We start from the raw sequence: 6,000 nt of genomic DNA, 5'->3' as shown, positions 1-6,000 counted from the left end.
CGACTTGGGCTGGTCGGATGGCGATGTCGCCGAACTTGCAAAGACTACTTCGACGAGAAACTCGTCTTCGGCGTTGTAATGGGCCCTCCATTTACATAAGTAGCTAGACATCTTTCCGATATTGCATAAGTAGGCATGGTCGGCACACGACTAGCGTGAGCTGACTCGTCATTCTCTGATTGGCTGAAAGGTGGGGAAGCCAGTCCCCATCTTCAGCCAATCAGCTGTCGACCTTTGTTTGAGTGGTTCACATTAGTCCTAAGGGCTCGCGCCCCGGTCTAATAATAAATCAGAGTTGAATTTACATCGGACTTAATACTTAGTTCTCAGTCTTACTGAGGACAAGACGCTTCCTCAACACCTAGGTGTAAGCCAGTAACGGGCATACACCAGGCCCGTTACACCTAGTAGCACTTTGTAGTCCCTCCCATGACCAAGTTCGAGATGAGTGAGAACCAGCCCACCGGTCCTCCAGCCATGACGCTGGAGCACGCAGCCTTCCCCCACCTCACGTCCATCGAGTGGCAGGCGCTCCACCGCCTTGCGGCGGTGTCAGGAGAAGTGGTCATCACGTCGCTGCTGAGCTCAGCGACCCCCGACCAGCAGCGCCAAGCCATCCAAGAGTTGATGGTCCGCGAGCTCACCGAAGCAAAGCGGCGAGTATCAACTCCCTCGCAACCCTCACGGAACGACGCCGGAAGATGGAGACCTCTTCATATTCTGGGACGGGCCCAGATCATCTTCCTCTGAACCGCTGGTTCAGAGAGATTGATATCGCAATCGCCTCGAGGTTAATCGAGGCACCGTCGGCCAAAGTGAATTTCCTACTATCCCGCCTCTCCAGCAAGGCCAAGGGATGGGCCTTCGGCAAGCTCGTCGTCGACCAACACACGTTCCCGACTCTGGACACACTCCAGAGTGACCTTCGTCTCGCATTTGAACCACCACAAGACGAGTCACGTGTTCGAACGACGTTCTTCGCCCTCAAGCAAGGCAAGATGTCCATGCGCGACTATGTCCAGAAGACGCGCCATCTCGCTTCTTGTATCGTCACGAAGCCGATCGACATGGCGTCCCAGGTCCATGTCTTCGTATCCGGGATGCGCGAAGGGATGACGCGTTAATGTCTTACGCGGGCCGAACCCGCGACACTGGAAGAATCTTTCGCCCTCGCGTTACGCGAGGACTACGTGGTGACGTCGTCGTATGCAAGGACAACCCCCACAGAGACTAGTCAGCCGGGTCCTGAACCCATGGAGATCGACGCCGTTGAGGCGTCGCAGTGTCAGCAGTGGTCGTCCTCGAGGCGAGGACGAAGCAGCCGAGACGACCGTCCGATGGTTTGCTTCCGGTGCCGGAAGCCTGGACATCGCGCGGCGGTGTGCCGCGCGCCGGCTCCCGTCATTACCTACGTGGAACATTCCACTCGCACAACCAAAAAACGGTCGGGACCAGTGGGGGCGGGGTGCCCTACTGGTTGGAACGGAGGTCCGGGTCCACCGGTGGCAGACCGACCTCCTAGCCCACGCACACTTTAATGCCACCACTACCAGCGGCGACTCGAGACTGATCATCGTCAATCTGTTTGTCGCCGGCGCCCGGCGACCTCTCCGCGCACTCCTGGATTCAGGCGCGACGAAAAACTTCTTCCGCGCGTCGTGCCTGTCGGTACTCCCCGATAGTGTTCGCGTCCGGAATGGTCCGGGTGAAGTGGTAATCAAGCTTGCTGACGGAAAGGCTCGCCGCGTTGCGCGGCGCGAGATCTCGTTGCCGTACACGTTCGACGGCTTTCACAGCAACGACGATTTACTCGTGATCGAGATGAATTACGCGTTTGACTGTATCCTGGGCATCCCATGGTTGACCCGGTACCAGCCCCAGATCGACTGGCTGGCTCGTTCAGTCAAGCGTTCCCAAGACTTCGACGTGAGCGAGGTATTCACACATCTCGTGGTTGCACCAATCGATTGGCCCCACGTCACAGTCGTGGACGGGGAGTCCACGACGCACATTGTGCACAGAGCGAGCGATGGCCCTCTCTGCACGACCTGCGCAGTGCTGTTGACTGGCGAAGACGAGAAAGAACACGCGCGGGAGGGCGCGCGTGAGAGACAAGCAAGCGAGCATCCGCGCTTCTCGCGGATGAAGAACGAGGCGGTGGAGCAGTGGCTCCCGCGTACTACCGAGGCGGTCGAGCAGCGGCTCCCGCATGTTACTGAGGCGGTCGAGCAGCGGTGGTCGAGCAGTGGCTCCCGCACGACGATGCCGCGGTTGGTCCGCAGTTACCTCCGCGCACGACCGGCGCAGTCGAGGACGAGCTCTCGCGCCTAGAGGAGGGTGCATCATCGTCCAGCGGGAGTGACACCTCAGTCTCGAGCAGGGGCTCGAGACGCACAAAGACCTCTCGCAGGTCGCGGTGACGATTGAAGCCTCGCCGGAGTTTCGCTGACCCACCTCCAGGACCGACTGAATCGGTCTGCGCAATCGAGTATGCGGACGACGCTCCCAGCCAGACGCGCGTAATCGAAGTCGCGAGCCCACCTCGCGACGCCAAGTCCATCACCAGCCTCCCAGGCCTCTCCTGGAAGAAGTTCCTCCGATACCTTAAGGCCGGGGACATCGAGCAAGTCTGTCTGATCACCGACGCTAACTCGGTGCCTCACGAGATTAACTCTGTTGAGTTCGACGACGCGTCGTCAAGACCATAGAGCGGTGAACCAAAGTCAGCGCGAGGAGCGCTTCGCCGCGCAGGCTTGGGAAACTCTGAAGGCGTCTGGTAACCCGGTTTACGAGACAGCCCGCGAGTTTGCCGACGTCTTCGCAGACAAGGTCGCTGCGGCTCTGCCAGCGGATCGTGGCGTTCGCCACGAGATAGACCTCCCACCCGGCGCGAAGTATTGCGTGACACGGCAGTGGCCACTGCCTCGCGATCGAGTGAAGGCCATCGACGACCTTTTCGAAGGTAGCCGACAAGCCGGTCACGTCCGCGAGAGTACCTCCCCACATTCGAGCCCGACCTTCTGTGTGAAGAAGGCCACGGGTGGTTGGCGCATCGTCCACGCTTTCAACAAGCTCAACGACGCCACCATCCCGGCACAGACCCCGATCCCCCGCAAGGACATGGTACTGGATACCATGTCGAGCAGCGTCATCTTCAGTGCCATCGACCTGACCGATGGCTTTTATCAGATACTGATACGCGAGAGTGACATCCCTCTCACGGCCGTCGGTACTCCCAGCGGAATGCTCTGGGAGTGGCTCGTCATGCCCCAAGGTCTAAAGAACGCACCCGCCACGTTCAATCGCATGGTTTCCCATGTTTCGCCCACTCCGCGACTTCGCGCCGAGTTACTTCGACGATATCTTCGTCCACAGTAGCGCTGAGGATGGTCTCAGCGCGCTCGAAGTCCATGTCCGGCATTTGAGGCGAGTCTTTCAAGTGATGAGAGAGAACAAACTGTACGCCAACCTCAAGAAGTGTGTATTTTGTGCACCGGAGATTCCGGTGCTCGGCTGTTACGTGAGCAAGAAGGGAGTACTAGCTGACCCGGAGAAGGTTTCGTCCATTTGCTCATGGCCTACGCCCACAAGTCCCACTCAGCTCCGTCAGTGGCTGGGTCTCGTGAACTATCTACACAAATACACGAAAGCCTACGCCGGACTGATCCAGCCTCTATCATCCCTGTTGAAGAAAGACACCACGTGGTCTTAGCGTCCCGAGCACCAAGCCGCATTCGACTCGGTGAAGAAGAGCTTGGCGTCTGCGCCAATACTAATGCTCTCGGACGATTCAGAGCCTTTCCACGTTGTGTGCGACGCTAGCGATTTCGCTATCGGGTGCGCGCTCATGCAGTTCGACAATGAAGGTCATGAGAGCGTCGTGAGTTACCAGTCACGACAGATGAAGCCGGCTGAGCGCAACTACCCCGTACACGACAAGGAACTCCTTGCGATGCGGTATGCCCTGATAAAATTCAGAGTGTACCTGCTGGGCGAACAGGCATTCGCCGTGTACACAGATCATGCATCGCTGCGGACAGCGATGAAGTCGATGCATTTATCCCAGCGTATGGCGCGCTGATTGTCGTTCTTCGCCGAGTACAACTTCGTCGTGCACTACAAGCCGGGCAAGAACAATATCCTCGCCGACGCGCTGTCTCGGCGACCCGATTACGATCCTCGTGTCGTGTTGGGTCGCCAAGTGATTGACGACGAGGATGAAGACGATGATCACTGCGGAGTGTGTGCAGCGTCAGGTATCAACCTGACGTCTGTGTCCCCCGAGATGGATTTTCGCGATGATATCGTCGCGGCGTACGCAGATGATGCGGTCTACGCCAACATCTTGGCGTACCTCCGCTCTCCCAGTGACGAGACACTGGGAGCCCTCTCGCGCAATACGCGCAACCAGATCGACCGCTACCACCTTGACAATGATCTGCTGTACTACAACATCGATCGTTTCGATGCTCCGCGAGTCGTCGTACCCAGCGACGACGATCTGCGAGCTCGCATCATTCACGAGTTCCATGAAAGCCCCATGGGCGCACACTTGGGCCGCGACAAGACCTTCGCGGCAGTATCCCGCGACTTTTACTGGCCCCGCATGTACAAATGGGTGCGTAAGTGGGTCCGCACTTGTGAGACCTGCCAACGAGTGAAGCCGTCCAAGTCGGCACAAGCGCCCCTGCACCCACTTCCGATCGCAACTGAGGCCTGGCGCTCAGTTTCCATGGACTTTGTCTTCGGGCTCCCTCCCGATGCCGACGGTCGGAACGGCGTCTTGGTTTTCTTGGATCGATTCACGAAGATGGTGTATCTCACCCCCGTAAGTGATACGGTCACCGCGGCTGAGACCGCGGCGCATTTCGTCGATAGCGTATTTCGACACCACGGTTTACCGGAGTCAATCATCTCCGATCGTGATCCGCGGTTCACGTCCGCGTTCTGGACCGCCTTCTTCCAGCTTCTGGGGACGAAGCTGTCGATGTTGACGGCGGCTCATCCGGAGACGGATGACTAGACAGAGCGGGTCAACAGGGTCCTCGAAGATGTTCTTCGGAGTTATGCAACTTCTTTCGCGAGTTGGAGCAAGTTCTTACCCCTTGCCGAGTTTGCACTCAACAACGCTGAGCGCGCCTCGACGGGGCTGACCCCGTTCTTCGCGAACAACGCGCGGCACCCGCGCGTCCCGGCTCTCCTCGCCGTGGGCCATCCCACGGTGTCTGGTGCCTCCACTCTGGGTGGGGATGATGACGGTGGCAATGATGAATATGTTGTGACGAGTGGGGCTCACGACCCCGAGTCACTGAGCGCGGTCGCCCGCTCCAAGGCGAAACAGGCTCTCGCGACGCCGAGCTCCGCGGCGTCTCCTCTCGCAGCATGGACTGCGCGAACCCTGATTGACCCCGGTAATACCGGCACTCAAGTCGCGGCCAACTACGCGCCGAAGTCCCCGGCGCGCCAGGTCGATAACGCCGCCGTTTCGGCGTTCGTACAGCGACGCGCGTCAATCGCCCGTTTTGTGCGCGATGCACTTCAAGATGCAGTGGATAAACAAAAAGAGAACGCGGACAGGCGCGGACGCAAGAATATGGCTACCTTCCGGATAGGAGAGCAAATCCTCTTGTCGACCGACGGCATTCGCTCTTCCGCAGTTACCAATCTTGGCGCGAGCAAACTCGCGCCTCGTTTTATTGGACCCTTCAGAGTCGTGAAGGTTAACGGTGAAGCCTACACGTTGGATATTCCTACGTCATTACGATTACGCCCGACGTTCTACGTCGGGCGGCTCAAGAAGTACCACACCGCTGTTATCCCGTCGACAATGGATCCTCCGGCGCCGGCGCCGGAGCGTAAAGCGAACGCCCCTCTCCACGCGCCGTCCGCGCCGCCGACTGCCGCGGCTGTGCCCCTGTCCGCGGCGCTCCAAAGACGCGCATCTCCAACTCCCAACTCCCGGTTCGACTGGCGCGCCGCTTCAAGCTCCCTCCGTGTCTG

This window comes from Phytophthora cinnamomi (genome assembly GCF_018691715.1).
Source record: "Phytophthora cinnamomi strain GKB4 chromosome Unknown Contig14, whole genome shotgun sequence".
NCBI lineage: Eukaryota > Oomycota > Peronosporomycetes > Peronosporales > Peronosporaceae > Phytophthora > Phytophthora cinnamomi.
This window is presented reverse-complemented; position numbering follows the sequence as displayed.